This window comes from Lagenorhynchus albirostris, chromosome 14 (assembly GCF_949774975.1).
Source record: "Lagenorhynchus albirostris chromosome 14, mLagAlb1.1, whole genome shotgun sequence".
NCBI lineage: Eukaryota > Metazoa > Chordata > Mammalia > Artiodactyla > Delphinidae > Lagenorhynchus > Lagenorhynchus albirostris.
This window is the reverse complement of record NC_083108.1, coordinates 28,917,454-28,930,278: the sequence shown is the minus strand read 5'-3', so window position 1 is coordinate 28,930,278 and position 12,825 is coordinate 28,917,454.

Below are 12,825 nucleotides of genomic sequence, written 5' to 3'. Positions count from 1 at the left end.
GGTGATGGTGAGAGATACAAGGGTTATAGTTGGTGAGAGAAGAATCATGATGTATATAATTGCAGAAAGGTTATTTTTTTCCCAAACTCCTAGCACAGAGTTCTGTGAACATGAATGTTGTTAAAATCTTGATGACACAGGTAACCATTATACTAAGAAAACAGAATTTATCAAGTATAATCAGAAGTCCACTTATCAATGCCATTTTTCACAGAATTAGAACAAAAAAAGTTTTAATTTTTGGAAGCACAAAAGACCCCAAATAGCCAAAACAATCTTGAGAGAGAAGAATGGAGCTGCAGGAATCATGCTCCCTGACTTCACACTATACTACAAAGCTACAGTTATTAAAACAACATGGTACTGACACAAAACAGATGCATAGATCAATGGAACAGGATAGAAAGCCCAGAAATAAATGCATCCACTTACAATCAATTAATCTATGACAAAGGAGGAAAGAATATACAATGGAGAAAAGGTAAACTCTTTAATAAGTAGTGCTGGGAAAACTGGACAGCTTCTTGTAAAAGAATGAAATTAGAACATTCTCTAACACCATACACAAAAATAAACCAAAAATGGATTAAAGAACTAAATGTAAGACAGGATACTATAAAACTCTTAGAGGAAAACATAGGCAGAGCACTGTTTAATATAAAACATAGCTATATTTTTGAATAGTCCTCCTAGAGTAACAGAAACAAAAGCAAAAATAAACAAATGGAGCCCAATTAAACTTAAAAGTTTTGCACAGCAAAAGAGGCAACAGAATGAAAACATTTTAAAAAATGTAAAAACAACCTACTGAAGGAGAGAAAATATTTGTTAACATGTGACTGAAAGATTGTTTCTAACTATACAAGCAGCTTATACAGCTTAATATCAAAAAAGAAAACCTAATCAAAAAATGATCATAGGGCTTTCCCTGGTGGCACAGTGGTTGAGAGTCCACCTGACGATGCAGGGTACACGGGTTCGTGCCCTGGTCCGGGAGGATCCCGCATGCTGAGGGGCGGCTGGGCCCATGAGCCATGGCCACTGGGCCTACGTGTCCGGAGCCTGTGCTCCTCAGCAGGAGAGGCCACAGCAGTGAGAGGCCCGTGTACTGAAAAAAAAAAAAAAAAGATCATAAGACCTAAATAAACAATTCTGCAAAGAAGACATGCAGATGGCCAGCAGGCACATGAAAAAATTCTCAACATTGCTAATTGTTAGAGAAATGCAAATCAAAACCACAATGAGCTATAGCCTCACATCAGTCAGAAAGGCCATCATTAAAAATAAATTCTGGAGAGCATGTGAAGAAAAGGGAATCCTCCTACACTGCTGGTGGGAATGTAAACTGGTACATCCACAATAGAGAAAAATATGGAGGTTCCTTAAAAAAATAAAAATACCATATGATCCAGCAATTCCAATCCTGGGCATATATCTGTAGAAAACCATAATTTGAAAAGATACATGCGGGGGAACTTCAACATGGTGGAGGAGTAAGATATGGGGATCATCTTCTTCCCCACAAATATATCAAAAATACATCTACATGTGGAGCAACTCCTACAGAGCACCTAATGAACACTGGCAGAAGACCTCAGACTTCCCAAAAGGCAAGAAAACCCCCATGTACCTGGGTAGGGCAAAAGAAAAAAGAAAACACAAAGACGAAAGAATAGGAATGGGACATGCACTTCTGGGAGTGAGCTGTGGAGGAGGAAAAATTTCCACACACTAGGAAACCCCTTCACTGGTGGAGACAGGGGCTGGGCAGGGGGGAAGCTTCAGAGGCACAGAGAAGAGCACAGCAACAGGGGAGCAGAGGGCAAAGCAGAGAGAGTTCCACACAGAAGATAGGTTCTAACCGGCACTCACCAGCCTGAGAGGCTTGTCTGCTCACCTGCCAGGGTAGGTGGGGGCTGGGTGCTCAGGGAGCTCCTGGGAAACTCAGGATTTGGAGATAAGATCTCAGGGAGATCACTGGGATTGGCTGTGTGAACACAGCCTAAAGGGGGCTAGTGCACCACAGCTAGCTGAGAAGGAGTCTGAGAAAAACTCTGGATCTGCCTAGGAGGCAAGAGACCATTGTTTCAGAATGTGCAAGGAAAGGGGATTCTTTCCCTGTCTGCCAACAGAAGTCAGAACACCACTTAAATGTGCTCCAGAGATGAGTGTGAGCTGAGGCTATCAGCTCAGACTCCAGAGACAGACATGAAATGCTAACGCTGTTGCTATAGCCACAAAGAATCCTGTGTGCAAGCACAGGCCACTATCCACAAGCCCCCAACCCCACCCCAAGAGCCTGTGCAGCCAGTCCCTTCCAGGGTCCCATGATTCAGGGACAACTTCCCCGGGAGAACACGTGGCACGCCTAAGGCTGTTGCAACATCACTCCAGCTTCTGCCACTACAGGCTCGACCTGCATTCCAATTATCACTACCATACACCTCCCTCCACAGAGCCTGAGTGAGCCAGAGCTCCCTAATCAGCTGCTGCTTTAACCCCATCCTGTCTGGGCAGGAACAAAAGCGTGAGGGCAACCTACACACAGAGGTTGGGCCAAAACCACAACTGAACCCCTGGAGTTGTGTAAACAAAGAAGAGAAAGGGAAATTTCTCCATGCAGTCTCAGGAGCAGCGGATTAAATACCCACAATCAACTTGAGGTACTCTGCATCTGTGGAATACGTGAATAGACAACAAATCAAGCCAAATTTGAGGCAGTGGACTTTGGGAGCAACTGTAGACTTGGGGTTTGCTTTCTGTGACTGAGTTGTTTCTGATTTTTATGTTTATCTTAGGATAGTTTTTTAGCACTTGTTACCATTGGTGGATTTGTTCAATGATTTCTTTGCTTTTTTTTTACTTTTTTAATTTTAATAATTTTTTCATTTTAAATATTTTATTTTATTTTATTTTCTCTCTCTTTTTTTCCTCCCTTTTCTTCTGAGCAGTGTGGCTGACAGGGTCTTGGTGCTCTGGCCTGGTGTAAGCCCTGAGTCTCTGAGGTGGGAGAACCAAGTTCAGGACATTGGACCATGAGAGAATGCCTGGCCCCACATTATATCAATTAGTGAGAGTTCTCCCAGAGACCTCCATCTCAACACTGAGACCCAGCTCCACCCAATGGCCAGCAAGCTCGAGTGCTGGGTGCCCCATGTCACACAACTAGCAAGACAGGAACAAAACCCCACCAATTAGGAGAGAGGCTGCCTAAAGTAATACTAAGTTCACAGACACCTTAAAATGCACCATCAGATGCAGCCCTGCCCAACAGAAAGACAAGATCCAGACCCACACAACAGAGCACAGGCACAAGTCCCCTCCACCAGAAGCCTACACAAGCCAATAAACCAAACTTACCTACTGGGGGTAGACACCAAAACCAACAGGAACTGCAAACCTGCAGCCTGCAAAAAGGAGAACCCAAACACAGTAAGTTAAGCAAAATGAGAAGACAGAGAAATATGTAGCAGATGAAAGAGCAAGGAAAAAACCCACCAGACCAAACAAATGAAGAGGAGATAGGCAGTCTACCTGAAAAAGAATTCAGAGAAATGATAGAAAAGATGATACAACATCCTGGAAATAGAATGGAGAAAATATAAGAAACGTTAAACAAGGACATAGAAGAACTAAAGAGAAACAAACAAGGATGAAAAACACAATAAATGAAACTAAAAATTCTCTAGAAGGAATCAATAGCAGAATAACTGAGGCAGAAGAACGGATAAGTGACCTGGAAGATAAAAGAGTGGAAATAACTAACACAGAACAGAATAAACAAAAACGAATAAAAAGAATTGAGGACAGGCTCAGAGACCTCTAGGACAACATTAAATGCACCAACATTCGAATTATAGGTGTCCCAGAAGAAGAAGGGAAAAAGGAAGTGACTCAGAAAATATTGGAAGAGATTATAGTTGAAAACTACCCTAACATGGGAAAGGAGATAATCAATCAAGTTCAGGAAGCACAGAGAGTCACATACAGGATAAATCCAAGGAGAAACATGCCAAGACACATATTAATCAAACTATCAAAAATTAAATACAAAGAAAAAATATTAAAAGCAACAAAGGAAAAGCAACAAATAAAATACAAGGGAATCCCCACACAGTTAACAGCTGATCTTTCAGCAGAAACACTGCAAGCCAGAAGGGAGTGGCAGGATATATTTAAAGTGATGAAAGGGAAAAACCTACAACCAAGATTACTCTACCCCACAAGGACCTCTTTCAGATTTGACAGAGAAATTAAAACCTTTACAGACAAGCAAAAGTCAAGGCAAACCAGCTTTAAAACAAATGCAAAAGGAACTTATCTAGGCAGGAAACACAGAGAAGGAAAAGACCTACAATAACAAACCCAAACAATTAAGAATATGGTAATAGGAACATACATATCAATAACTATCTTAAATGTAAATGGATTAAATGCTCCAAGGAAAAGACATAGACTGGCTGAATGGATACAAAAGAAGACCCATATATATGCTGTCTACAAAAGACCCATTTCAGACCTAGGGACACATACAGACTGAAGGTGAGGGGATGGAAAAAGATATTCCATGCAAATGGAAATCAAAAGAAAGCTGGGATAGCACTTCTCACATCAGACAAAATAGACATTAAGATAAAGACTATTACAATTGACAAACAAGGATACTACATAATGATCAATGAATCAATCCAAGAAGAAGATATAACAATTGTAAATATTTATGCACCCAACATAAGAGCACCTAAATACATACAGCAAATGTTAAGAGCCAAAATGGGGAAATAGACAGTAACACAAAAATATTAGGGGAATTTAACACCCTGCTTTCACCAATAGGCAAATCATCCAAAATGAAAATAAATAAGGGAACACAAGCTTTAAATGACACATTAGACATGATGGACTTAATTGATATTTATAGGACTTTCCATGTGAAAACAACAGAATACACTTTCTTCTCTAGTGCTCATGGAACATTCTCCAGGATAGATCATATCTTGGGTCACAAATCAAGCCTTGGCATATTTAAGAAAATTGAAATTGTATCAAGTATCATTTCTGAGCAATGTTTTGAGACAAGATATCAATTATAGGAAAAATACAGTAAAAAATAGAAACACATGGAGGCTAAACAAAACACTACAAAGCAACCAAGAGGTCATTGAAGAAATCAAAGAGGAAATTAAAAAATACCTAGAAACCACAATGACCCAAAACCTATGGGATGCAGCAAAAGCAGTTCTAAGAGGGAAGTTTATAACAACACAATCCTACCTCAAGAAACAAGAAACATCTCAAATAAACAACCTAACCTTACACCGAAAGCTATTAGAGAAAGAAAACTCCCAAACAAAACAACACCCGAAGTTAAGAGAAGGAAAGAAATCATAAAGATTAGATCAGAAATAAATGAAAAACAAATGAAGGAAACAATATCAATAAAACTAAAAGCTGGTTCTTTGAGAAGATAAACAAAATTGATAAACCACTAGGCAGACCCATCAAGGAGAAAAAGGGAGAAGACTGAAATCAACAGAATTAGAAATGAAAAAGGAGAAGTAACAACTGACATTGCAGAAATACAAAGAAACATGCCGGATTACTACAAGCAACTATATGCCAAAAAAATGGACAACCTGGAAGAAATGGACAGATTCTTAGAAAAGCACAACGTTACGAGACTGAACCAGGAAGAAATAGAAAAAATAAACAGACCAATCACAAGCACTGATATTGAAACTGTGATTTAAAAATCTTCCAACAGACAAAAGCCCAGGACCAGATGGCTCCACAGGCGAATTCTATCAAACATTTAGAGAAGAGCTAATGCCTATCCTTCTCAAACTCTTCCAAAAAATTGCAGAGAGAGGAACACCCCTAAACTCATTCTATGAGGCCACCTTCATCCTGACGCCAAAACCACACAAAGATATCACAAGAAAAGAAAGGTACAGACCAATATCACTGATGAAAATAAATGCAAAAATCATCAACAAAATACTAGGAAAGGGAATCCAACAGCACATTTAAAGGATCATACACCATGATGAATTGGGGTTTATCCAGAAATGCAATGATTCTTCAATATACGCAAATCAATCAATGTGATACACCTTATTAACAAACTGAAGGATAAAAACCATATGATAATATTAATAGATGCAGAAAAATCTTTCAACAAATTCAACACCCATTTATGATAAAACCCTCCAAAAGTAGCCATAGAGGGAATCTACCTCAACATAATAAAGGGCATATATGTCAAACCCACAGCCAACATTATTCTCAATGGTGAAAAACTGATATATTTCCCCTAAAATCAGGAACCAGACAAAGATGCCCACTTTCACCACTATTATTCAACATAGTTTTGGAAGTTTTAGCCACAGTAATCAGAAAAGAAAAAGAAATAAAAGAAGATGGAAAAGAAGTTTTGGAAAAGAAGATGTAAAGCTGTCACTGTTTGCAGATGACATGATACTATACATACAGAATCCTAAAGATGCTACCAGAAAACTACTAGAGCTAATCAATGAATTTGGTAAAGTTGCAGGATACAAAATTAATGCACTGAAATCTCTTGCATTCCTATACACGAATGATGAAAAATCTGAAAGAGAAATTAAGGAAACACTCTCATTTATCACTGCAACAAAAAGAATGAAATACCTAGGAATAAACCTACCTAAGGAGACAAAAGACCTGTATGCAGAAAACTGTAAGACACTAATGAAAGAAATTAAAGATGATTCAAACAGATGGAGAGATATACCATGTTCTTGGATTGGAAGAATCAACTTTGTGAAAATGACTATACTAACCAAAGCAATCTACAGATTCAATGCAATCCCTATCAAACTACCAATGGCATTGTTCACAGAACTAGAACAAAAAATTTCACAATTTGTATGGAAACACAAAAGACCCCGAATAGCCAAAGCAATCTTGAGAAAGAAAAATGGAGCTGGAGGATTCAGGCTCCCTGACTTCAGACTATACTACAAAGCTACAGTAATCAAGACAGTATGGTACTTGCACATAAACAGAAATATAGATCAGGGGAACAAGAGATAAAGACCAAGATAAGCCCATGCACATATGGTCACCATATCTTTGTTAAAGGAGGCAAGAATATACAGTGGAGAAACGACAGCCTCTTCAATAAGTGGTGCTGGGAAAACTGGACAGCTACATGTAAAAGAATGAAATTGGAATACTCCCTAACACCATACACAAAAATAAACTCAAAATGGATTACAACCTAAATGTAAGGCCAGACACTATAAAACTCTTAGAGGAAAATATACACAGAACACTCTGTCACGTAAATCACAGCAAGATCTTTTTGGACCCACTTCCTAAGGTAATGGAAACAAACAAACAACAACAACAAAAAAAACAAATGTGACCTAATGAAACTTAAAAGCCCTTGCACAACAAGGGAAACATAAACAAGATGAAAAGACAACCCTCAGAATGGGAGAAAATATTTGCAAATGAATCAACTGACAAAGGATTAATCTCCAAAATTTACAAGCAGCTCATGCAGCTCAATATCAAAGAAACAAACAACCCAGTCCAAAAACGGTCAGAAGATCTAAATAGACATTTCTCCGAAGAAGATATACAGATTGCCAACAAACACATGAAAGGATGCTCAACATCACTAATCATTAGAGAAATGCAAATCAAAACTACAATGAGGTCTCACCTCACCAGTCAGAATGTACATCGTCAGAAAATCTGCAAACAGTAAATGCCTGGGGAGGGTGTGGTGAAAAGCGAGCAATCTTGCACTGTGGGTGGGAATGTAAATTGATGCAGCCACTATGGAGAACAGCATAGAGGCTCATTGAAAAACTAAAAATAGAACTACCATACGACTGAGCAATCCCACTACTGGGCGTATACCCTGAGAATACCATAATTCAAAAAGAGTCATGTAGCACTATGTTCATTGTAGCTCTATTTACAATAGCCAGGATCTGGAAGCAACCTAAGTGTCCATCAACAGATGAATGGATAAAGAAGATGTGGCACATATATACAATGGAATATTACTCAGCCATAAAAAGAAACGAAATTGAGTTATTTGTAGTGAGGTGGATGGACCCAGAGTCTGTCATATAGAGTGAAGTAAGTCAGAAAGAGAAAAACAATTACCATATGCTAACATATATATATATGGAATATAAGAAAAAAAGTGGTTCTGTTGAACCTAGGGGCAGGACAGGAATAAAGACACAGATGTAGAGAATGGACTTGAGGACATGGGGAGAGAGAACGGTAAGCTGGGATGGAGTGAAAGCGTAGCATTGACATATATATACTACCAAATGTAAAATAGATATCTAGTGGGAAGCAGCTGCATCTCATAGGGAGATCAACTCGGTGCTTTTTGACCACCTAGAGGGTTGGGAAAGAGAGGGTAGGAGGGAGATGCAAGAGGGAGGGAATATAGGGATATATGTATACATCTAGCTGATTCACATTGTTATACAGCAGAAGCTAACATAACATTTTAAAGCAATTATACTCCAATAAAGATGTTAAAAAAAATCTTTTGGGTACCTTCAAAATTAAAATAAAATAGAGACTTGTATGTGAGACCTGAAAAAAAGAAAGATCTGTTACATGCACCCCAATATTCATAGCCACACTCTTTACAATAACCATGACATGGAAACAACCTAAATGTCCATCCACAGAGGATTGGACAAAAAAGGTGTGGTATATATTTACAACAGAATATTGAGCAGCCATAAAAAAGAATGAAATAATGCCATTTGCAGCAACATGGATGGACCTAGAGATCATCATACTAAGTGAAGTCAGAGAAAGTCAAATACCACATGATATAACTTATATGTAGAATCTTTAAAAATGATACAAATGAATTTACTTATAAAGCAGAAATAGACTCACAGACATTGAAAATCAATTTATGGTTACCAAAGTGGAAAGGGGGTTGGGAGGGATAAATTGGGAATTTGGGATTAACATATACACACTACTTCATATAAAATAGATAAACAGCAAGGACCTACTGTATAGCAATATTCAATATCTTGTAATGAAAAAATATGTATATACATTATATATACATATATATGTTTGTGTGTATATATATATTTATATATAACTGAATCACTTTTCTGTGTACCTGAAACTAACACAACATTGAAATCATCTATACTTCAACAACAAAAAAGCCCACTTAACTTTATTTTCTTCATCATGCACACCCCGAGCAGGATTGTTACTTGTCACACTTATGTTATGCAAGTTTTTTTACTAGTCCCTTCTAGCAACACAAGCCTCAATAACATAATTAAAATACCCAGTCCCACAAAACTCCAAATCAGCCTTAAAATAAAAACTTCTCCCTTATTTCAGACAAAAAGCCTGCAGGTAGGGAAGCAGGTATGGTCAGTGCCTTAACGTTTCTAAGAAGTCACCTCAAATTCCTTTTGACTTGGCTCAAAATAAAGGACAGACACACCAATAGAACTCTCAAAAAATTTACCCTTAAATGATCAACACTTTTATATTCTTGTGGAAGAGAGGGTTAAGAATTGTGCAATTAAGTGGTTTTTATTTGACAATTTATTTGACAGTCCTGCATCCCTCTCTAACACCTAACTGATGTGTATTGAACACTTGTGTTAGGCATGCACTGTGTTAGAACAAACAAAGTATCAAGAGACACGAATCACAGTTTATTCCCTTTAGAATGAGTGTCATAAAATTGGCACAGAAAAGTCACAAGAGGAGGAGATCATTGGTAGCTGGAATAGTCAGGGTAGATTTCATAGAGGGCATGATATTATGCTATGACTTAAGGGTGAGACTGATTTCTAAAAGGTAGAAATGAAAGAAAAATAGCTTCATAACTAGTGAACAAAATATAACTGTGATCAGAAGGTCAAAGTGTAAAAAAGCCAGTTGTTCTATATGGTATATCTTTATTTTAGTACATTTTACTATATGCTTATCTTATATCCCAGTCTGTAAGTTGTAAGAAGATAATAACTGTAGTGGACATTTACCCTATGTGGCTACCCAGTATTTGAATTCACTCCCTTGAGAAGAACAAATATCTTCCTTTGCTCCTGGCAGCTAGACTACAGGTGCTTCATTGAAACACAATCGATTGACTATTTTCACTGGGACTTTAATTGGGAACAAATAAAGCAAAAACACATGCAGCAATTTGGAAAACCTTCTAACAACAGTGACAGCATGCATCTCCTGGCAACAGTGTCAGTGACAACTTCTAATGCTCAGGCTTGGTGTTAGAGGTCAAATTCTTCTTCTTTTTTTTTTTTTGGTAACTTCTTGGATGTTATTCTGGCAGACCTTCCTACTTTAGCTTCTGTCCATTTTCTGAAGTTTATTATTAAGTCTTCCAAATTATTCTCGGAATTATCCAATATCCTTCCAATAAAATTGCTTTTCCACTTAATTTACCCAAGCTTTATATTGTTGTTTGCAACCAAGGACCTTGACTAATAAATGTGTCTCTATTTCTCATTATTTCTTGTTGACAAAAGAAGCACTCGATTGTTGAACTGAATTGAATAGAAAAGCCTGTTGCCAGATTTTGAAAGACTTTTTAAAAAAATTTTTATTGGCATATAGTTGATTCAAAATGTGTTAGTCTCAGGTGTACAGCAAAGTGAATCAGTTATACATATACATATATCCACTCTTTTTTTAGATTTCTTTCCCATATAGGCCATTACAAAGTACTGAGTAGAGTTCCCTGTGCTATACAGTAGGTCCTTATTAATTATCTATTTTATATATAGTAGTGTGTATAATCAATCCCAATCTCCCAATTTATCCCTCCTCCCCCTTACCCCCTGGTAACCATAAGTTTGTTTTCTACATCTATAACTCAATTTCTGTTTTTTAGGTAAGTTCATTTGTACTATCTTTTAGATCCCACTTAAAAGCTATATCGTATGATTTTATGTTTGTCTGACTTACTTCACTCAGTGTAATAATCTCTAGGTCCATCCATGTTGCTACAAATGGCATCATTTCATTCTTTTTATGGATGAGTAATGTTCCATTGTATATATGGACCACATCTTTATCCATTCCTCTGTGGATGGACATTTAGTTTGCTTCCATGACCTGGCTATTGTAAATAGTGCTGCAATGAATATTGGGGTGCATGTATCTTTTAAAATTATGGTTTTCTCCAGATAGATGCCCAGGAGTGGGATTGCTGGATCATATGGTAACTCTATTTTTAGTTTTTTTAAGGAACCCCCATACTGTTCTCCATAGTGGCTATACCAACTTACATTCCCACCAGCAGTGTAGGAGGGTTCCCTTCTCTCTACACCCTCTCCAGCATTTATTGTTTGTAGACTTTTTGATGATGGCCATTCTGACCAGTGTGAGATGATACCTAATTGTGGGGGGGGGTTATACTTTTTATTTTATATTGGAGTATAACTGATTAACAATATTGTGACAACTTCAGGTGTACAGCAAGGACCTCGCTGTAGTTTTGATTTGCATTTCTCTGGTAATTAGTGATGTTGAGCATCTTTTCATGTGCTTTTTAGCCATCTGTATGTCTTCTTTGGAGAAATGTCTATTTAGGTCTTCCACCCATTATTTGATTGGGTTGCTTGTTTTTGGATATTTTGGAGATAAATCCCTTGACAGTTGCTTCATTTGCAAATATTTTCTCTCATTCTGAGGGTTGTCTTTCTTTTTCATTTATGGTTTCCTTTGCAGTGCAAAAGATTTTAAGTTTAATTAGGTCCTATTTGTTTTTATTTTCATTACTTTAGGAGGTGGATCAAAAAAGATATTGCTGCTATTTATGTCTAAGAGTGTTTTGCCTACGTTTTCCACTGAGAGTTTTATAGTATCCAGCTTACATTTAGGTCTTTAATCAACTTTGAGTTTATTTTTGTGTATGGTGTTAGGGTGTGTTCTAATTTCATTATTTTACATGTAGCTGTCCAGCTTTCCCAGCATGACCTATTGAAAAGACTGTCTTTTCTCCATTGTATATTCATACCTCCTTTGTCAGAGATTAGGTGACCATGGGTGCATGGGTTTATCTCTGAGCTTTCTATCCTGTTCCATTGATCTATATTTCTGGTTTTGTGCCAGTACCATACTGTCTTGATTGCTGTAGCTTTGTAGTATAGTCTGAAGTCAGGTAGCCTGATTCCTCCAGCTCAGTTTTTCTTTCTAAAGATTGCTTGGGCTATTTGTGGTCTTTTGTGTTTCCATACAAATTGCAGATTTTTTTTTGTCTAATACTGTGAAAAATGCCATTGATAATTTGATAGGGATTGCATTGAATCTGTAGATTGCTTTGGGTAGTATAGTTGTTTTAACAATATTGATTCTTCCAATCCAAGAACATGGCATATCTCCCCAACTGTTTGTGTGATCTTTGATTTCTTTCACCAATATCTTATAGCTTTCTGAGTACATGTCTTTTGCCTCCTTAAGTAGGTTTATCCTTAGGTATTTTATTCTTTTTCTTGCAATGGTGAATGAGAGTGTTTCCTTAATTTCTCTCTCTGATCTTTCATTGTTAGTGTAAAGGAATGCAAGAAATTTCCATGTATTAATTTTGTATCCTGCTACTTTAACAAATTCATTGATTAGCTCTAGTAATTTTCTGGTAGCATCTTTAGGATTTTCTGTGTATAGTATCATGTCATCTGCAAATGGTGACAGTTTTACTTCTTCTTTTCCAATTTGTATTAATTTTATTTCTTTTTCTTCTCTAACTGCTGTGGCTAGGACTACCAAAACTACATTTAATCATAGTGGTGAGAGTGG